A 23944-nucleotide genomic window follows, 5' to 3' on the forward strand; every position below is an offset into this window, starting at 1 on the left:
ATTCACCGTGTTCCTGCTCCTGTTGGCGCACCTCCCGCCGATAAGTAGTCCTAACCCTCATGCCCCCCAACGACTAACATGGCAGGTCCTCTCCCAGACTGGAGATGTAATATGGAGCACCACCAAGGAGAGCCCCCTTTGGACCTGGTGGCCGTCCTTAACCCCAGACATTTGCGCCTTAGTAGCTGGATTAGACAATTGGGATATCCCCACCGTGACCTCCGAGGAGGCTCGCAACCCTTGGGTACCCTCAGACAGGCCTTTTGGGGGGTCTTACAGCACTAGAGTATAAGCTTTGTGGTGACAGTAACATAATAACATTTTTAGCTGTTTCACCACTCGTCCAAGCAGTGTATTGCTCATGTCAGTGTTTTTTTGCTGTAGCGATCATAAGGTCTACCGAAGTTGTTTGATTTAATTTTTCTTATTGCTCTATAATTATTTTCTATTTTATACTTTTTGCTCTTATTACTTGCTTCATTTCATTACATATATTTATCTTCACTTTTATTTTTAAGAATGGAAGATGAGCTGAAAAACTTCAAATTTATTTTTCAAAAGACTGATTTATTTTTCAAAAGGAGATAAACATTAGTATGAAGACTATCGCTTGGTTGAGGTTTTTACAAAAATTTTTAAACAACATGAAATAAAATTTTTATTAAGGAGAGTTTTCTGTATGAAACAATTTTGACATTTTTAATCAAGACCTGAGTGGAGAACTAAATGCTTATTGTTTTCTTTTCCATTTTTAGTTATCTAAGGATAGAGATAGACAAAGTAAAATAAAATTTTACCAAACTTTAATTTTTTAAAGTTTTTACATGTTTCCCCTATATTATTTAATGGAAAGGCATAGAGTTATTACTGGACACAGTTCTTTCTTACAATTCCCTTAGAAAACAAGAGACAGGAAAGCTTCTCCATGCTAAGGTGCTAGAACACAAGCTTACTCGTGCATGGTGAAGGTGAGAAGATGAGCATCCTGAGCATATTTAATCACAAAAGAACTATCTTTGAGAAATTTGCCAAATACATGTATCATTTCTTTTTATAAATAGTCATACTTCACTTTTTAAGTTTATAGTTTTCTAATGTTTGATTTTCTTGAATCAATACTTTTATAAACATAAAATTGGCTTAACCTCATATCTCTAAATGTTTATCTTGCAACAGCACACTCAACTCTAATTGCACATTTACTTGACCTGTTCTATTGCCATCTCCAATACATTATTTTACCTACAGTATTTAGTTTAGCTATGTGAAATTGCTGTGGAAATGTGACCATTTCTTTAAATGAATGACCAATCATCATGGCTTTGTTCTCCCCATTTAAAAAATATTAGAACATACTATATGGAAGCATCTTTGTATTTATATAGTTTAGAAGTTTAAATTATGCAGAATGTGAAATCATGAGATAGATATAGAGATAGAATTGAGATAGAGAGATAGAGAAAGGGAGATAGAGACAGAGATAGAGATAGAGATACGGTTAGAGCATAATATGAAATTTTCACATTATCTTAAAGCCAGGTACAAGGCTTCTTACTAAAATTTCAAATAGGCATTTCAAATAAATCTATTTTAAATCTTAAAAATCAAAGACTCTTAGTGTTGGAAGTGACCCTGGATATTGAGAACATTTTCAAAGTGCAGGATATTTCTTACAATAAAGCATTCACTGGCATCACATAATTTAAAATGTCAAAATCTCTTTACCATACTGAGCTGAAATATCTTACTTTCTGATTGCTAGCCTTGGTTCAGAGTCCTATTCTTTGGAGCAAGGCATGTCTGTTCTAATTCCTTTTCCCATGACAGTCCTGCTACACAGCTGAGAATGTGCATATTGTCCCCAAGTCTCCTTTTCTCCAGACAACACATCACCAATTTTTTTTTCTTTATTACCCAGATAATAAAAACTCTTCATCCACCCTTGTAGGACATTTTGTCCTATGCAAAATGGAAACATTGGTTCATGCCAAAATGTCCACACTTCAAAAATGACCCTTGGTTCAGAGAGCTCATAATGTTTATTTGTACTTTTGGTTTATAAGATTAATGCATAAAAATACTACTATGCTTTATCGGTCCAATAAATGTGTTGTGGCTGCATTGTCAATAAAAACCATTTTACCTCAGTAGCCAACCTGGTAATGGCACATGGGGTTAGTTAGATGGGCCAGCGTGGACCAAATGTCTCTGTAAATTTTGAGTATCTGCCAATCATCATCTCCTGCTCACTTTCCCCAAGACACCTCCAGGTCACTAATGGCTGTCTTTCAGAGAGGGTCTGAGCAAAACAGAGCAGAGTGACATTAAAGCAGAAGCCTTCATTCTGCAGAGTAGTTCCTACTGACAATTTTAGTAACCATGTTTCACTACTATTGAACTATAGTAATCGAAAACTCCTTTTTCATTTTATTTTGTATTTTGTCATTTGTTTTTCGTTCATTTTGTATATCTCTTAAGATTTTCTCTCTGCTAACAAATGGCCTTCATTGGAGCCATATTCTATGTCGCCTGAGTAAAATTATCAATATCACAGCTGGAATAATAGTTTATGTTTATTTGGTTCTAATTTATTTTATCCAAATATTTATTATATCCTTAAAATTAGAAATAAATGATATAATGAATACTTATCATCACTGGTTTATGTCAACATGTGTTAGATAGCCTACTGGTTAAAGCAGGAGGAGGTGTTATTACATCTAATTTAATGGACCACTTTTATTATTTTTGTAATTTATAATTGCAATAAGCATTATTGTAGTAATTTCAACATGGATGCCAATTACACCAGAAATTTCCAATTCCTTTTGTGTTTTTTTAATAGTAATTTTCTTCACTCCTGGTGTTTCATTTATTATTCTTGAATTTCAATTGTGGGAGCCTGGACTCAAGGTGTAGTTTATGAAGGTCTCTGTTTCTGGAATCTTGTCTCCTTGATAATTCAACAGATACTGATTAATGGACTAAGATGTTCTGGTGAAACTAAATCTAAGCTCTCAGTTTTTCCTTTTCCTCCCATTTTTCACTGTTTGTAGAAAAAATACTTCTCCTTTCACAAAGAATACAAAGTATGTGACCTATAGATCATAGTACATCCCACTGTCTGACAGTGATCCAGTATAGTAAACATTCTGGATATTATAATTTTACAAGTGAGGAATGTGAGACTACCAGTTTGCTAGCTATCATCCCATTTTGAAGTAGCAGAGTTGGGACTCACACTCATGCATTTGAATGACAAATGTCATATCATTTGACACTTCCAGACTGCCTCTAACTTTTAATGAATCAAAAAGTCAAGCTATGAAACTATAGTATAGAAACTATCAAAGAGATTATAAATTTTAATAATTAGGATTGCATGCATTTTGTCTAAAATCAAATTCTAGCTCTTTTATTTTGAAACAATTGCATTGTGTTTTGTTTTGCAATATATATTTATATCTATTATAAATTAATATTCAGTGTTTTATGTATTATCAGTGCATTTAATAAAAAACAGAATTAAATTATTTCAGTTAGCTATGGATATTCATTATAGTAAGAACTGTTTCACAGAGAGGCCTCTTTTCCAGTTATATGATGACATTGAATGCTTAGTTCATCTATTGTTAGACTTGATAATTTACAAAAGGTATAGCATCACATAAAATAATAAAGTCTCTTTATAAATGCTTTCTAAGACATCAAGTATTTCAATCACCCAACTCACTAGATATCTTTAATAAATTATTGTCTAACCAGGCAGATGAAGAAGCAGAAGTAATCAAAAAGTTTATTCAAAATACTGAAAATTTGAAGCCTGAAAATAAAAATTTTAAGGAAAAATGGAATCATATTTTGTAGTTGTGTATATGCTCAATGTAGATTTATGCAATCATGGTACCTTAGCTTTTGCAAACAATTATTTACTTTCATTTGTTTGATTATTTACTTTTTAATAATTACTACTAAGATTGCTAATATTAACAATCAGTGCTTTGGAGAAACATCTCTCTGTACTTGCCCTGTTTTGCTTTTTCTCGTTCCACTTCCTCTCAAATACAATGAGACCAGTTGTTCCTTCCCACCATAACTATCACTCCACTGCAAAAGATCTTGGCAAAGTAAGAATGAAATCAAAATAAGTAGAAAGTCAATACTAAGCCTTCATCTTATCAGACCTATATCAGCAATTGTCATGGATATTTACCTCCTCTTTCTTAAAAGCTATCTTCACAAGGCATCTGAATCATCCTTTTTCGGTTGTACCTTAATTTCTGTTGCTGCTCCTACTCAGGCTTTTTTGCTTATTCTTTTATATTGGCAGGAAACACCAGTGCAAATTTCCCAATTTTATATCTCTGGTCAACTCACCTGCCTTAAACTCTAAAGTCATATGCCCAACTGCCTATTTTATAACTTCACTTATATGACAAATAGGCATTTCACACTGCTCTGAAAATAAATTCACTACCTCCCCACCAGAATCCTGCCATTAATTAAATCTCAGTAAGTAGAAACTCTCCTTTTCTAGTTGCCAAGGCAACTCCCACCTCCCAATTGAGTGGTGTAGGGTGGGGAGAGGCAAAGAAACTCACCGGTAATATCCTTTTTACTCTTTGCTTCATCCTTGTTTTATGTAATCCAACAATAGATGCTTAAAATATAAATTAAATCATGACATTCCTCAGTTCAAAACCTTCCAACAGTTTCCTACCTCATAGAAAGTAAAAGGTAAATCTCTCACAATACCTGACATTGACTTATTTGTTTTTTATGTCCCTCCAGCTCTCTGATTTCCTATTTTCTATTCTCTCCCTCACTCATTCTCCAGCATACTAAGTTCCCAGAACATATCAAACACACTCCTGCCTCAAAGCATTTGTATTTGCTGTCCCTTCTGTCACCCCACATGGCTAGCCACTTTATTTCCTTTATATCTTAGAGCAAATGTCACCTTAGCAGAATATCCTCACATGATCTTCTAGAAAACATATAAAATTTAAAAAATAAATAAAACTAAAGCATATAACACAACATATAATACTCTGAAATGCAAATACTATGTTAAATAATTACACCAATTTTTATATGATAGTTGTCATTTAAATTGTAAAAAACAAACTTAGTGTAGTTTTCTTCTTTTTTTAATTTAACTTTTTATAGAACAGGGAAATAATTAAGCTATTCCTAAAAATATTTCTCAAACATCATCTTTATTCTTTGAAAAGCCTCAAGCAGAAAAAAACGAGATATTTCTAAAAAAGTGTGAAAGAATATTTTCACTGTAATTTTATAAAATAATTTAAATTCTATGTGTATAATATGCATTGCAAAAATCTTTTCAAAGATTTTGCTTATCCTCATTTCTCATAGAGCTATATCTTAAGAAAAACAATGTACTGCCCCTTCTCAAAACAAATTACAAAGAAAAGTTATCAGGAACTTCAACTATGATTTCCCTTCTAACTCCAAAAGGAATTAACAAATGCTCTGTAAGTATTCCATAGGACTTTAAAATGATCTAAGTTAAAGAAGCTTTCCAAGTCAACTTAAATTTTAAAGTATAAACATAAAGCATACCAAACATAGTTATTTAGTCACAACTTAAGACTTTGTAATTGTTATAGAAATCATACTTCTAAAATAGTTTCCCTCTTATTACATCATTACCATATTGTTTTTTTCTATACCTATTTATTTATCTGAATAGTATAGTTCTTACTCCTAATTGTTTAGTTCATAAATATAAATAAAATTGTGAAGTAAATAGGAAAAGTATTCTTTCTTTCACAATAGAAGCAATAGCAATGGAAATATAAGACAAATTATAAAGTAAACATTAGGTAAGGGATTCCTCTATCTTTTTTACCCTGTCTGGTATACGTATGTGAGGCCATGTCATTCAGGGAACTCTGAGTGTTCTAATTATACTCAGATTCTCCATATAAAATATGATATAAGATATTAATATGAGATTCCAGAAGTGAAAAATAATGATAAACAATTTATTTTGACTCGTTTATACCCCATAGCTAATCTGATTGATATTTTTTACTGAACTTACTGGTTTTTTGTTTGTTTGTTTTTTTAAAAATATATTTTTATTGATTTCAGAGAGGAAGAGAGAGGGGAGAGAGAGAGAAAAACATCAATGATAAGAAAGAACCAGTGATTAGCCGCCTCCTGCATGCCCCCCACTGGGGACTGAGCCTGCAACCTGGGCATGTGCCTTTGACTGGAATATAACCCAGGACCCTTCAGTTCATAGGCCAACGCTCCATCCACTGAGCCAAACCAGCCAGGGCCTGGACTTACTGTTTTATGTACCAAATGCAATGTTAGTTCATATTTGTTGACTTTATTAGTGTGAGCAGACATACCTCTTAATAACTGAATTGTAGAATCAGCCAAACGCAAGTTCCTTTTAGCCCAAAACTAAGGTTAGGGTGAACAAGTCTAACATTCACCAGAGAAATTTGTTGTAGAATTTATTGTTTTCAGAGAATCTGACCATATTGTAATTACACACCAATAGGAGATGTTGTTAATGTTCCAATCCCTAATCCTGCAACCCACCTGCAGCCACAGAGGACAGTTCCTCACTGACATTTTCTCTCCTTCAGGGTCTGCACTGCGTAGCTGCTTCTCTGTCTCAAGGTTTTCTCTAGCACCATAGAAGTTTTTTTAGGCTATGCAGGGCAGTCTAAACTGGCTCCAGGATTTAATTTTCCATAAGTTAACTCTCAACCAATGAGACCAACGAGGGACCCATTTAACCCAGTTTCCTATCTCTTTGGTACAATAATCTTGACACACGTTCTATGTGAAGACTCAGTGGGAAGTGGATGCAAGATGGCATTATCTTCTCACATTCTATTTTCAATCTGTCATGGATTGTGAGGCCAGATTACCAAATCTGTGAGAATTGCTTACATGGTTGTGAGTAAAATTCTGAGAAGTTCTAAGAGCAAAAGACATGCCTATCACTCAAGCCTTGCATATATTGACCTTTTTTGCTTTTGTTAATTTCCCATATCTTGATTTCATTCTAGATAGTTTACACTGTACTTTCTAATAAAATGACACAATTCAAGAATTCACATGACTCTGCTTGTGTGTGTGTGTGTGTGTGAGAGAGAGAGAGAGAGAGAGAGAGAGAGAGAGGACAAAATTGATGAGTTCATGATCACTGTATTTTTACCCAAAGCTTTGGGAGTATAGCGTTTTTTATTTTCTACCCAAACAGGTCATCGTGAGGACAATAATGTGACAATCTGTTATCATTAACTCTGTTGGAGTGTTCTGAAGACACTAGAGAGGATTAAATGACCTGGAAAACTCAGTCTATGGAAAAGTCTATTGTACTCATCTCTGTTATTTCCGCTGCTATGCATCACTGAAATCTTAGAACAATATGATTTGCTATAGTGACATATAAACACAAGGGTCATTTTTCACCTTCTTCTTCATTCCAAGTAAACCTCAGAGATCCCTTAATACTTTCTATTCCACGTGCTACCTTAATATAAAATATTTTTAATGTTAAAAGTTATATCAGGATGTACTGATGAAATGTTTAATTATTTAAATAATTTATCTATTTGGGAAACACATAGTTGGCATGAAGCCTTTAACATAATATAGATATTGTCTGTAGGTTAAATCTATGAGATGGTGGTTATGCTAACTCTGGCAGATTTACAAGATAAATAAAGCAAGATAAAAAGAGACTATTTATAATTTCTTAAGCAATCACAAATCTTCAGCATCTTTATTTTCCTGAAACCTACCATTCCATCATATGTGCAAGGATAGCCCTCAACCCACCTCGGCATGAGTGAGCAAAGGCTTTTTACTAAAAGTACCTCCTCCCATTTCCCACATGTCAGAAGCAAATTAGGTAAGAAAAAAAAATGTTTGTAAAGTAAATACATTAACTTGCTTAATGTAGTGTTAAATTAAAAGCATAATTCAAAAAAGTAAGATTTTCAACCATGATAATAGACTAGAATAGACTAAGCAAGCACAAAATCTGGTGTCACTGTGTACAATTTATAAGGTTCCAAATAAATTTTTGGACAATTTTTCATGCCTTCTATAATGAACTAATTACTAAAAATCATATAGAAATACAAATTTCTAAATTACAATCCAAGACAATATAAATATTTTCCAAGGAAAAAAAAATGTTATTGTGCTAAATGAAAAACAAAATGACATTAGAATTTTTAAGAAGTTTACTAAGGGGTTTTACTGTCACTAGCAAACTATTTATAGTGTAATCTTCACTGATAGAAGTCTAAACTGTTAACTCACCATATATTAGCTGTAGGGACTTTCTACTTACCAATTTTGACATATTAGCCCTGAGGATGGTAGGTGATCATTTAAAGATCACTTAACATCTGTAGAGACATGATCCTCAACTCACCTCATTTAGATTTAAATGCTCTCCTTTAATCATAGTGCCCGTAGTAAAGTAAGGGAAAACTTAAATCTGGAGGAATAATTTGTGAGCGAAATCAATTTCTCTATAAACTGTAAACATATGTGTTTGTAACAATGAATATCATCTACATCAACCATTATTTATACTTCTTTTAGTTCAGATATAAAGAATACACTATGTATAAAGCTCTATGGTGGGTACAGATTAGTATAAAGTTAAAGTGCCTAACTTTAAAACGTACTGTATGAGAAATAAAAGACAACTAACAAATATTGATGATATCAGTCAGTATGTACTATGTTTCTTTCATTTCATACAAAAAGAAACTGAAGCATATTGTAGAAAGAGTATTTTACCTTGATCTTGAACATAAAAAGAGGGAAAACGAAGGGAATAATACAAGCCAAGTAAGGTTAATGGTAACAGTGGAATTTGAGAAGGGCAGAGAAATGCATATGTAAAGACAGTGACTATCAAGAATAAGTGGAACACACATTTCTTTCTGGATAATTGTGACATCAGTTAGCCATTGCTGCATAACAAACCATTCCCAAACTCAATGTTTCAAAACAGCAACCATTTATTATCACTCACTTATATTTGGTAGCTGAAAGTCAGCTGATTAAGGCTGAGCTTAGCTGGAATGGTTTACCTGGAGTGGATTAACTCCACATATCTCTTTTCCTCCTTATTTTCTTGGTGAATGGGAAAAGAGCCACAGGGTTAGTGGAAATATGAAATGCATCTAAAAGCCTAACCACAGGGCTAATGTACCAATGCCTTTGCCTAATTTTATTGACCAAAGCAAGTCTTATAGCTAAGCCCAAAGTCAAAGGGCAAGTAATATTACATTTTACTCATATTTAGAAAAACTGCCAAATAATACAGATACAGAGAGAGCTGAAGAACTAAAGACAATATTGCAATCTACTGCCCTGGAAGAATGCAAACTTGGAAAGTTATCCTATAGCACATCTGTAAAAGTATTGATTGCCAACATCAGAGTCTGTTTGTTTTTTTTTATTTTACAAGCAAAGAAGAGCTATTAAAAGTTTGGGTACCAAGATGTTTCACCATAACATTATTTTCTTAAAAAAGTGTAGTCACATGTGTCATTTTTTTTCATTTATAGACTGCTTTACATGTTTAAAAATATTTTTCTCTATGTTGAAAAAATGAGGTAATGAAATTATTACCAATGTTTTCTTCCCAATATTTAAAGTTTTGTCTTTTAAATTTAGGTTTTAAATCCAACTGAAGGTTTTGTTTGTTTGTTTGTTTAGTTTTGGATGCTGAGAGATCTGATTTTATTTAAATACTAGAGGCCCGATGCACAAAATTCGTGCAAAGGGCTCGGTCCTCACAGCCCCCGCTTCGTCCGGAAGGTCGTCCAGAAGGTCGTTCAGCCGTCTGGTCTAATTAGCATATTATACCTTTACTATTATAGATTTTTCTTATGGATAACAAATTGTACTAGAATAACTTATGGGATAGTCCATTTTCTTCTCCACTGTTCTGCAGTATCTTATCAGTTTGCTACCAAGTTTTTACAGAGACATAGAACATTTTCTGTGTTATTTTATTTCAGAGGTCTACTTGTCCAATTAACATACTTTGTTATTTGTTAAATTACACAAAAATAAAACTAATTGAGGGAGGATTGAAACTGTTTTGAAATTAAGTGTACCCACAATGAACATAACAAATCTCTACCAGAGGCCTGATGCACAAAATCTGTGCAAGGGGCTCGGCCCCGGCCATGGCAGCAGCTGCCTCTGCCTCGGCCCCAGACCGTCATAGCGGCCACCTTCTCTGCCTAGGCCCCACCTGCTGCAGCAGCCGCCTCGGCCCTTGCAGCCCCAGCTTCGTCCGGAGGGTCGTCCTGAAGGACATCGGTCTAATTAGCATATGACACTTTTATTATTATAGATGCTTTTATGCATTTTGTTAGGCTTTTGTGTTTTTTTTTAAATATATTTTATTGATTTTTTACAGAGAGGAAGGGAGAGGGATAGAGAGTTAGAAACATCGATGGGAGAGAAACATCGATCAGCCGCCTCCTGCACACCCCTATTGGGAATGTGCCTGCAACCAAGGTACATGCTCTTGACTGGAATCGAACCCGGGACCTTTAGTCTGCAGGCTGATGCTCTATCCACTGAGCCAAACCGGTTAGGGCTTGTTAGGCTTTTGTAATATATTTGGGCTGTGTGTGTGTTTATTTTGGGTTGTTTGTTTAGACATATTCTTTACCTGTCAAGGGTCGGTCAAGAAAATGAAATATGCATGGTCTTTCAAGCAGTAATGAATTCACATATTAGGTATTTATAAGGTTAAAGGAATAATTGTAAGGAAAGACCACTGCTAAGTGTTCAATTAACTGATAGCTTTCAAAGAGTTAGAAACTGCAAAAACTATAGATAACTGTCAGCAACGACCATAGCTTCCAGCACTGAGACAGATGATTCTAAGAAAAACATCTGTGGCCACTGCAGTTGGGAGGACTATGATAAGATTTCTTCTTCTCTTATACCTTCAATATTGCATAATACTTGTTGACTGGCACCTAATCTCAAATCTTGGGGATAGGTCTTCTGAGAAAGGCAGTTATTAGGCCCCCAGGTGCTCTAATATACTAAAGAGTACAAGAATGACGAGATTGTGTTATGTGCTAACACAAAATCCATCAGAGTATTATATAAGCAATGTTGTAGATTATGATTGGGAGGGATATTTTGTATTTTATTTTCTAATAATTTATGACAGATGATTCACTTTCCTATGTTAATCTTATATCCCACAACAGCCCTAGAATACAAATACTATGTAACAAGAAAATGGGCATACCTATTTTTTTTTCCTTTCTGTCCCTTCTCTCTTCCCTTCCTCCATTTATTTTTCCCTCCCTCCCTTCCTTCCTTCCTTCCTTCCTTCCTTCCTTCCTTCCTTCCTTCCTTCCTTTCTTCCTTCCTTCCTTCCTTCCTTCTTCCTTCCTTCCTTCCTTCCTTTCTTCCTTCCTTTCTTCTTTCCTTCCTTCCTTCCTTCCTTCCTTCCTTCCTTCCTTCCTTCCTTCCTTCCTTCCTTCCTTTCCTTTCTTCCTTCCTTCCTTCCTTCCTTCCTTCCTTCCTTCCTTCCTTCCTTCCTTCCTTCCTTCCTTCCTTCTCTCTCTCTCCCTCCCTCCCTCCCTCCCTCCCTGCCTCCCTCCCTTCCTTTCTTCCTTCCCTCCTTCTCTTATTTCATTCCTTTTCTTTTTGTATTTCTTCCCTTCTTTTGTTTGTACTTCTTTCCTACATCCATCTCTCCTTCCTTCTTTCTTTCCTGCTCTTTTTAAAAAATCTTATCAGGCACTCAATAAAGTTTATTCTACTCAGTGGTAAAATATATGGTACTCATTCTATCACCATAGCTATTGTGTTAAATACCTTCCAGAAACCAAACTCCGAATATGTGTATGTTTATATACATAGAATAGACAGGCAGACATGTTTAATATCAATTTCTCACATCCTTGCAACATGAAATATTATCCCATTTTTAAAGCTGAAGAAAACTTGTCGTTCATAACAATTAGGTCCAAGTTTCTAAAGCTAGCAAATTTACAGCGGAGCTTCAATTCTGGTTCTACCTTCCTCCAAAGCCTGTAATTTTTCCACTTGTCAAAATCACCCCAATATACTCAGCAAATGTGACAGTGTTTAGGAAAAGTCCACATGTTAATCATTTTTCTGTGTGCATACTAGGCTTAGTACAGACAGACTAACTAAATGTCAAACATCTATTGGGAGAGATGGAGCCCCTCCTATAAAGGGGTGGGCAAAAGTAGGTCCACAGTTGTGAGTATGTGACACAGAGTTTATTCTTATATTACTATGTATTATTATGTTACTTGTATTCTAACTGTACACCTACTTTTGCCCACCCCTGTATTTTATTAGGATAGCTTTAAGGTGTTCAGGAAACGGAGCATTCAGATTAAGGGTTTAAAACGCTGGTATGTAAGCATGATTGGATAGAAAGTTCCTCATTTTCGAAAACTGCACCAGAAAAACCATGTGGCTTTTGTTTCCATGCTCAGTCTTCCCTGGCCTTTAAAGGTATAGAAAAGAAATGCAGCCCAAATGTCAGTATTTTCTCTGTTTCTATAATTTTTTCCACAATAGTGTTCAGTAAAAGTTATCTACTAGGTAGGTATCATGCATGAGGTCTTTTGCATACACTCAAATTACTAGAATTGTTTGGATGTTTACAATTTTTAAATGGGTGAATGTTTTGCATCGTTCTGCTAATAGTCTATGCACTATAATCTATGAGCACACTGTTACCACACTAAAACTTATTATGTTTTTTTTCCTCTACTTGCTTTGGGCAAACTTAATTTTCTTTCATATCCTTAGCAACAAACTTGAGCAATATTAATTCACCAACATATCTTCTATAAATAAGCTTATATTAAAGATATCCCTTGTTACTCACCACAATCCACCATCTCTCACCTCTTTAACTGGCAGATAGAGATAAATGCTAACTAAGAAATACATACAACTTCAAATTATACATTATTTTATACCAACTGATAAACTATTTAAAGCATTCTATTTTGATTAATATGCCTAGGTATTTTGGTATACTTTATATAACAAATTTTTCTATAAAATATTTTAAAACAATATCTTCCCCCTAAAAACCTACAAATATAGGTAGTCAAAATTAAGTAACTAATTTTACAAATGGCAAAATACAGATGTTTGTAACACTGTCCTTAAAATGAATTAAGATTTTACTATCTATAATAATAAAAGGATAATATGTTAATTAGACTGGATGTCTTCTGGACATCCTTCCTGATGAAGCCTAGGTGGGAAGGAGCCGGGGGGGGTGAGCCAGCTGGGGTCTAGGGTGCCAGAGGGAAGCCAGTGCCAGCAGCCAGGGGAAGGAAGGCCTACTCTTTCACAAATTTTTGTGCATTGGGACTCTAGTTAAATAATAACTTGGAAGGAACTGTTCCATCTCTCTTGCTAACAATTACAAATTATACATTCCCATTTATTTGAATATACTACCTCAGAAGGACTTCTGTGAACACTGCAACTGTAAGTAACAAAGTTATTTCTAATATTCAGTAAAACTATCTCCATAAAAGCTCCCAATTATTTTAAGCCAATTAAGGTTACCACACTGTAAACATTATACCAAATATCAGTGCTGTTAACTCATACAATGTAACAACCTATGTATGTAAAAATAATTTTTTTTTCTTTCCAATTTCTATGCAATTTTCAAGACCATCAAGGATCAAAATTAAATTTTTCAGTTTTGAAGTTGGGAGAACACCCCACTCTACTTTTTTTCAGATGTAGTACTCTGTAGTTGCATACACTGATACTAAGGGCCAGAGGGGCTTTTGTTGTTGTTTTTTTCATCAAGTGGTAAAAATTCTGCCAGTTCTGAAAATCTGTAAACCTAGAGTCACTTGGCCTCTTCTCTAATGGAACAAAGTTCTTTTTCTTGGAACTGAGCCATCGCCGACTGTTTCGAGTTGTGTAAGTTATTGAGTGAAACATTTCAGTCTCAGAGGCTGAACTAAGGATGCCTTTTAATATATGCTGCCTTTTATGGCAGGGATTTAGTTGACTGTGTCAAGATGAAACTGTCAGTGTCTATTGTAAATGTTTTGAGTAGTTGTGGTAACAGATTAGGTGCAAGTACATGAATGAAATGGGGTTTTATTTAAAGTGACACTGTGCGCCCACTCTCATCAGATTCATCAATTCTAATTCACTTAGGTCTTTTTGGAGTGCTTAGTCTGTCTCACTTGTTTCAATTGCTTCCTGTTTTTCCAATATGCTTTTCAATTAGTTGGGCAGAGCAATAACAAGAGTGACATGACAAGACTGAACTATGCTCTGCCAAACCTACTTCCATAGGTTCCCTGTACTGTTAAATCAGCTCTCCATCCTCAACTTGAAACCTATACTTATTAATAGGTTGGCAAAATGACTCTTCTCAAAAATTAATTAGAGTTCTGTTGAACTACTTGAATTTAAAATAATTCAGCTGTTAATTGATAGAATGCCCCAGTTCACAGGTGGCAAAGACATTCACTCTATTCTATTTCCATCTGTTGATACGTCTAACCATAAATTTAAATTGCATATCCATCATCCATCTGGAAGTCAGCACTAAATCCAAAATCCTCTTGCCTACAGCTGCTATGCTATATTCAGTTGTCTTGCTTTGAAAATGTCACAAGAACCATAAATAAACATTTTCTACACTGCAAAATTCAATTAAGGTGTCTCCATATAATTTATCTCTAGTATTCATGGATATTGAAGCAGTAGCAAGTTAATATTTGTTAATATGCTCCAGTGATTAAGAGTTAAGAATAAAATGTTTATATGTAGGAAGTATACATATATATGAAATATTGTATATATATGAAATATTCTCCAAAATGTGTATGCATAATTTCTAGGTAGAACACACATTGTTATTTTAATTTTATTTTGCATATGTAACCTATTTTGATATTCTTCCAACAAACTGAACTATTATGGCAAAATTTGGCTAAAAAATTTGTCTAATATTAGAATAAAGCAAAGTACTCATTTATGGGGAACCCACTCTTTTTCCATGGTTTGAGGATTCACTAATCAGATACTTTCTACCTACTTCCTTATCTTTTCACTCCACTTGTTTCTAGACTTTGTAATATGTAAAATTTATATTTTTTTCTTACAAAATTAATATAAGGATACCTGGTGCAGCTAGGACTTTCAATGAAAATGACAAATTGCTATGTTTTAATGTAATGCATAAAATATACTTAAACTGTAAAATTTTCTGCAATAACCTTCCGGGATCTAGGCATGATTATTACAAAGTAAAATTACATTCATCAAACTCTTGCCTCTTACACTCTCCTACAGAACTGCTCTCAAAATAAGATTTACTCACATTCCTTCTTTAACTCTAATTTTCAAGCCTGAAAGCCTGACAAAACTGAAAGCACAGAACAGGCTGAGGGAACTACTTCCCAATATTTTGAATCAATTAACTTGACAAATTAGAGGGCAGATATATGGCAGCCTTGGATTTGGGTGTGATATTGTCAATATTTTATAAATAATTAGAAAACAAATATAATTAAATACCCCAAAATAATTTACATCCTTGGTTGATTACGTAAAATTTAACATAAATATTCAAGTAAATAGCACACCATGGATTTAAGATAATCTGTTAATGCCCACTTAATTGTGAATATTAAACATGTCAAATTATGTATTCTAAAATTGTTCATTGAATTCATTTTAAAGGATTAATATTAAGTTATGCAAATGGTCACTTTAACTCAAAATAGATGCAATTAATATTTAATGATTTGGGTTGTTTTATAAGCATATAAGAATGTGGAGCTGCTGAGCAAAGAACATAAAAGTTACTTCATTTAGGAGATTCCCTATTAAGGTGGGAATGACTCAACCTTTTATTGACTATGACTTCCTGCTTATATAATATAAGCTTTGTTTTCAAGCTCAAGCTATCAAAAATCATAAAACCCATTCACTAGCACATTATACACTGGTCGAGGAAAATATTATGAAACAGGAGGCTATAACAGAGTATTGTTCCTCTTACTGTTTTCAGTAAATTAACAATCTATATGTACTTGCCATTCTCATATCAAACTAAAGCTGTAATAAAGAAAATATTTACAATTTTCACCTTAATATAATTTCCAGATTATTTCTAGTGTGTGTGTGTGTTTAATGACACAATTAAGGTCTTTTTCAATTTCAAGATAAAACACTTATTTTGAGTATATAAAATATAAGCTTCAATATACTGAGGTGTTGTTCAGGATTTCTATAAATGAAACACATAGGTTTTATGGTTGTTTTCTTTCTTTCAACATTCTTTTCAATTTTAAAGGCAAATGAACAGAAGATGAATTGTACCTGCTTTCTGCAACAGGGTCCAAATTAGGAACTTCAAAAAGGAACTGGTTTCTGTAAAGATATCCTTTTATTGTGGTCATGCAAAAATGATACTCAGTAGATTCTGAATGGTAATAAATGACAATCCTTTGAGGTCACCTGTTAAGAAAAAAATATATATTATTGTGATTACAACTGATCTTTCTTTTAACTTTCCATTATTTGAACAAAATTTCTTACTAATATTTTACATCATCTCTATTTAGTTAAATAGTAATTACTATGCTGTTTACCCATATCAGCATATACAACAATTCTAATTAAATATATTTAGTTGTTGTTTTTCAAATTTAAGTTTTCTTTTGTAATTTTATTAAACTATATCAGTGCAGAATATTACCCTAACTAAATTTTCATGGTTTACTTAAAACATTTAACAAATCACCCAGATGGAAAATCAAGGTACCTTTAGACTTTAACTACACATTGGACCAAATGAACTTAATAGATATTTACAGAACATTCGATCCAATAGCACAAGCATACACATTCTTCGCATGGACACATGGAACATATTCTAGGATGGAAATATGCTAGAAAAAAAGGCTTAATGAATTTAAAAAGATGGAAATCACATTGAAGTATTTTTTTTTTATCACACTATAAGTCAATTACAAGAAAACTGGAAAAGTCACAAATATATGAAGATTAAACAACATTCTATTGCCCTAACTGGTTTGGCTTAGTGGATAAAGCATTGGCCTGTGGACTGAAGCATCCCCGGTTCGATTCCAGTCAAGGGCATGTACCTTGGTTATGGGCACATCCCCAGTAGGAGGTGTGCAGGAGGCAGCTGATCGATGTTTCTCTCTCATCAATGTTTCTAACTCTCTATCCCTCTCCCTTCCTCTCTGTGAAAATCAATAAAATATATTTTTAAAAACGGTTAAACAACAAATGCAAAAAAGTAATAAAAATAAAAACATATCTTAGACAAATTAAAATGGAAATGTAGCACACCAAACATTATGGGATGTGACAAAAGGAGTTCTAAGAGGAAAGTGTATAGCAAAATAAAAAGCCCACATTAAGAAAAAGAGAAAGATCTCAAATTAAAAATACTTTAAATCTCAAAGAACTTGTAAAAGAACAACTAAGCCCATAATTAATAGGAAAAAAAGGAAATAGAAAGATAAAAATCACAAGCTTTCAGTGAGACTAACCAAATGAAAAAGAGACAGGACTCAAAAAATTCAAAGTAGAAATGAAAGAGGATACATGACAACTGATACCACACAAATACTACCAAATCTATCTAATAAAAGAGTAATATGCAAATTAACCATCACTCTGCTACAGCCAAAGCCACGCCCACCAGCCATGTCCACCAGCCAATCAGGAGCTAATATGCAAATAAACCCAACCAAGATGGCTATGGCCACAGAGAGCAGGAGGGAGGCTTGGGTTTCCCCGGCGATGGGGGAAGCCAAGCTTTCCGCCTGCCCTTGCCGGCCTAGGCCTCCACTCAATGCTACAAAGATTCAATGATAGAAGATACATAAGTCCAAACAGAAATGGCAGCAGCCACGGAGCTGGAAAGAGCAGGAGGCTAGGGTTGCCTGCGGCGATGGAGGAAGCCAAGCTTCTGCAGCCCTGGCCTGCTTTGGCCTCCACTTAAGGCTACAAAGTTACAATTATAGAAGATACATAAATCCCAACAGAAATGGCTGCTGCCTCGCCTCAGAGCAAGCAGAAGGCTTGGCTCCGCTCCAGGCTACAAAGTTTCAATTGTAGAAGATACATAAACCCCAGATACCAGGCCTGCAAACCACCACAGGCCCCTCGCCCAGGCCACCCCACACCCCAAGGGAACCCCCATCCTGATCTGGGACACCCTTCAGGGCAAACCAGCTGGCCCCCACCCATGCACCAGGCCTCTATCCTATCTAATAAAAGAGTAATATGCAGATTGACCATCACTCCAACACACAAGATGGCTGCCCCATGTGGTCAAAGATCCTGCCCTCATGTGGACACAAGATGGCCACCACAAGATGGCCAGCAGGGGAGGGCAGTAGGGAGGGACCAGGTCTCCAAGGGAGGGCAGTTGTGGGCGATCAGGCCAGCAGGGGAGGGTAGTTAGGGGTGACCAAGCTGGCAGAGGAGGGAAGTTGGGGGTGACCAGGCCTGCAGGGAAAGGCAATTGGGAGGGACACAGGCCTGCTGGGGAGAACAGTTGGGGGGGACCAGGCCTGCAGGGGAGGGCAGTTAGGGGGGACCAGGCCTGCAGGGGAGGGCAGTTAGGGGCAAACAGGCTTGCAGGGGAGCAGTTAGGCATCAATCAGGCAGGCAGGGGAGTTCTTAGGGGGTGATCAGGCTGGCAGGCAGAAGCAGTTAGGGGCAATCAGGAAGGCAGGCAGGCGAGCTGTTGGGAGCCAGCTGTCCTGGATTGTGATAGGGATGTCCGACTGCCCGTTTAGGCCCGATCCTACAGTGGGATCGGGCCTAAACGGGCATTCAGACATCCCTTGAGGGGTCCCAGATTGGATAGGGTGCAGGCTGGGCTGAGGGAAACCACCCTTTGCACGAATTTCGTGCACTGGGTCTCTAGTGATTATATAAAGAACAAATTGAAAACCTAGAAGAAATGTCCTGGCCGGTGTGGCCCAGTTGCTTAGTGTATTGTCCCATGTACAGAAGTTTTGTGGGTTTGATACCTGACCAGGGCACATATGTTTTGGGTTCAATGCACACTCATGGAGACTATTGGAAGTGGCCAATCAATGTTACTCTTTCACAGGGATGTTTCTTTTATTTTCTCTCTCTCTCTCACTCACCCTTCCTCTCTCTCTAAAGTCAATTAAAACACACACACACACACACAACATATCCTCGGATGAGGATTAAAATACAAGAGCCTAGAAGAAATGGTTAAATGCCTAAAAATGTACAACCTACAAATTCTGAATCATGAAGGTATAGAAAATATAAACAGACCAATTCCTAGTACAGATATTAAATCATTAATAAAAAATTACCAGTGAAAAATAGTCCCAGACAAAATGAATTTTACCAAATATATAAAGAAGAACTAACACTAATCCTTCTCAAACAATTCCAAAAAATAGAAGAGGTAGAAATACTTCAAAATTCATTTTACAATGCCCGCTACCCTGATATCAAACCCAGACAAAGAAACTACAAAAGATTATAGGCCAATATTCTTGATGAACACAGATGCAAATATTGTCAACAAAATATAAGCAAACAAAATTCAATAGTACATTAAAAGGATCATACAATAAGATCAAATGGGATTTATTACAGTGATGCACGGATGATCCATCATCCACAAATCAACCACATTAACAAAATGAAGAATTAAAATAATACTATGACCCAGTGCACGAATTTGTGCACCTTGAAAGGAACTGTGGGCCATGAGGCTGCAGTGGGCACAGGGGACGGGTCTCAGCCCATCCTTTGCACCCCCGCCAGCCCCTCCCGCCACGGCCCAGGCCCCCTCTCTGCCTGCAGCCCCACTCCCCCAGCCACCACTCCCATGTGCTGACTGTGCTGGCCCCACTTGTACCTGCTGACAGCGTAGAGCGATTGGGCTGGTGCCAGCAGCGAGTGTGAGCGGGGCCGGCGCCAGCAGTGGGTGTGAGTGCCGGGCGGGACCACGGCACAGGGGAGCAAAGAATGTTCAGTAACCACCAGAGGCTCACCCCAATGACAGTGACCAGTGCCCCACCTTGGTCTGGCACCCCCGCTCACCTGCTCCACCATCCTGCCATGGCCAACACCAGCCATGTTCCGTGTGCACCCCCTCGTGGTCAGTGCACGTCACAGTAACTGATTGTTCAGTTGTTCCACCGTTCAGTCTATTTGCATAGTAGGGTTTCATATATATATATATATATATATATATGAATATGTGAATATATGAAGAAAAAACATTTGACACAGTTCAAGATCCCTTCAAGATAATCACACTCAACATAGTGGGAATAGAGGAAATAAGCCTCAAAATAATAAGGGCTATGACAGACCCACAATTAACATCATATTCAACAATAAAAAGCTGAAAGCTTTTCCTTTAAAATAAGACAATTGTGACTTCCTTTAAAATGAGAAATAAGACAATTGTGACTTCTATTGCCAATTTTATTCAGCATTGTATAGAAGTCCCAGCCAGAGCAATTAGTCTAAATACATAGATACATACATAGATACATACATACATACATACATACATACAAACAAACAAACAAATTGGAAAGAAGTAAACTATTTTATTTTGTTTTTATTTGCAGATGACCACGTTATATGTAAAAATCCCTAAAGACTGCACCAGAAAACTGTTAGAACAATAAAAAATCAGTAAAGTTGTAGTATACAAATAAATATGCAAAAGTCAGGTGTGTTTCTATACACTAGTAATAAATTATTCAAAAGAGAACTTAAGAAAATGTCATTTATAGTTGCATCAAAAATGAAGTACCTAAGTCAAAATTTAACTAAGAAAGTGATTTATTTGTATATTGAAAACTATAACATATTAATGAATAAAAGTTAAAAAGACACAAATAAAAAGATACTGTATACTCATGAATTAGAAAATTAATATTTTTAAAATGTCAATACAACCAAAACCTATCTAAGGATTCAATGAAATCCCTATAAAAATTTTAATAGCATTTTTTTTTACAAAAATAGAACAATCTTAAAATTCATATGGAACCACAAAAACCCTGAACAGCCAGAGCACTCTTGAGAAAGAAGAATAAAAATGGAGGCATCACAATTCTGGATTTAAAATTATATTACAAAGCTACAGTAATCAAATAAGTATGACATTGGCATAAACACAGATACATTGAAAAAAAAAGAGAGTACCCCAAAATAAATCCATGCACATATGGTCAATTAAACTTCTGACAAAGGAGCCAAAATATATAATTGGGAAAGGACAATATCTTCAATAATTGATGCTGGGGAAAAATGAAGAGCTACATGTAGAACAATAAAACCTGGCTACTATCTTACACTATACACAAAGTCAATTCAAAATGGATTGGGTGTATAATATGAAACCTTAAAACTCCTTGAAGAAAACACAGGTGTTAGTAAGCTCTTTGACATTGGCAATAATTTATTTTAAATATATTTTTATTGATTTCAGGGAGGAAGGGGAGGGAGAGATAGAAACATCAATGATGAGAGACAATCATTGATCAGCTGCCTCCTGCACACCCCCACCCTGGCATGTACCCTGACTGGGAATCGAACTGTGACCTCCTGATTCACAGGTGGATGTTCAACCACTGAGCCACACTGGCCAGGTGGCAATACTTTTTTTTACTCGATACCAAAAGCAAAGTCCCTTAATGGCATCATGCTAAGTGAAATAAGCCAGGCAGAGACAGATAAAAAATACATGGTATCATTTACTAGTATATATGGAATCTAAAAAGAAGAGTCAAATTCAGAAACAGAGAATCAAAAAGTGGTTGTCAGAGGCTGGAGAGAATGAGGAAAACAGGGAGAGGTTAGTAAAGGGTACATTCTTTGAAATTATAAAGTAAAAAAGCATTGTGACTATAGTTGATAACACTGCATTGTATAATTTCCTATGAGAGAACATAAATGTTCTCACCAAAAAAAAGGAAAAGAGATAACTTATACTTGGATGTGGTAATTAACTAGATGAGGGAATCCTTTCACTATATATGTATATCAAATATCATTACATATACTTTAAATATCTTACAATTTTATGTAAATTGTATCTTGATAAACCTAACACCAAAAAAAACAACATTTAATACAACACCCATATTCCAGATTTTTAAGTTTTTATAATAATTCTGTTATGCCTAGCATTTGAAATATTAAATTATTTATTATTCCTTTGATTTAAGAACTTACAATATGTATTTCTTCTTAACAGTTTATAAGGGATTTATATTTTTTAATATGTTTGAAAATTATGTAACTACATCTTGCTTGGAGTCCTGTATGGAATTTGCATGTGCGGTGCCATCTCTATTTTTACTTCCAATAAATTCCCTATTCCAATGAAATTCTCCACTCAATAAATTGTATTTTTCTAAAATTCAATATTTGATAGAGTTGTGATAACACTTTACATTAGCAGAACCATAGGAAATCAAGATATTTTTGTTAGATAAAAATGGTGTAATACCATTAATTTTATGAGTCAACCAAATATTTTCTCTAATCCTAGTTTGCATTTCTGATGTCAAGTCCAAATGCTAGATATCATACAAAGCCAATTTTTTAATAATACATAAAGCTAATTTTATTTTTTTAAGCTCACACTATATGGACAAATCTATGCAAGAAAGCTGATAATATATCTAAGGCCACTTCAAAAGTAACTTAATTATTCTCTTAACAAGTAAATCTGTTGTCTGTGTTGGTGAGTAATTATGAGCAGAAGGGATTAGGTAATTCTTTTATTTTCCTTTCCTTTTCCTCTTCCTCCCACCCTCCTTCTCTGCTCCCTCCCTCCCTTCCTTCCTTCCTCTCTCCCTCCCTCCCTCCCTCCCTCCCTTCCTCTCTTCCTCAAGAATTCAATTATTTACCAAATCATACTTCTTTGATCTCTATGTATGTTTTAGATCTTTGTCTTCTCCATTTCCATTACTACTTTTAAATAAGCAAATTTTCTGCATTTGTCACTGAATTGGTCTCCCTGCATTTCACTATTAGCCCTCTTTAAGATGAACTTCTTGCTGCAGCCAGAGGGATAGTTCAAAATGCATATCAGATAAATGGCTGAATATAGTGTTTTTTCTTATTTATATTTTTCTGTTATGTATACTATATATATATATATAACCAATTGACCTCGATAATGCACACACAGACCACACACACATACAGTCATGTGTCACTTAACAATGGGACTAAGTTCTGAGAAATGCATCCTTAGATGGCTTTATCATTATGCAAAAATCACAGAGCATTCTTACATAAAATGGTACAGCTATTACACATCTAGGCTCTATGGCTATTGCTTCCAGGTTACAAGTCTGTACAGTATGTTGCTATACAAAATAATACAAGATTAAACCAAGCACAAGAGAAAATGATGCAATCAAGAGACTGGGTAGATACCAGATGTATGAGGCTGTTGCCAGAGTAGCATGGCATATTGTTGAACAGCAAACTATTTTTTATAAGTAGAAAGAGCACACTTTAAAGCAACAATAAAAAGTATAGTATAGAAAACACAAAAACCCATAACATATTTATTATTATATAGTACTAGAGGCCCGTGCATGAAATTCGTGCACGGGGCGGGGTGTCCCTCAGCCCAGCCTGCACCCTCTCCAATATGGGACCCCTTGAGGGATGTCCGACTGCCCATTTAGGGATGTCTGACTGCCCGTTTAGGCCTGATCCTAGTGGGATTGGGCCTAAACAGGCAGTTGGACATCCCTCTCACAAACCAGGACTGCTGGCTCCCAACTACTCGCCTGCCTGCCTTCCTGATTGCCCCTAACTGCTTCTGCCTGTC

At 35.5% G+C, this 23944-nt stretch overlaps 1 protein-coding gene across 1 annotated transcript in view; it reads right to left on the reverse strand.

Moving 5' to 3' along the window:
- Positions 1–23944, reverse strand: part of CNTN5 (contactin 5) — a 1155131-nt gene that overhangs the window by 830641 nt on the left and 300546 nt on the right. The window contains exon 2 of the mRNA XM_080642588.1: positions 16417–16554. The gene's annotated coding sequence lies outside the window, so the exon portion shown is untranslated. The remainder of the gene's footprint in view (positions 1–16416; positions 16555–23944) is intronic.

This window comes from Plecotus auritus, assembly GCF_963455305.1.
Source record: "Plecotus auritus genome assembly, chromosome: 9".
NCBI lineage: Eukaryota > Metazoa > Chordata > Mammalia > Chiroptera > Vespertilionidae > Plecotus > Plecotus auritus.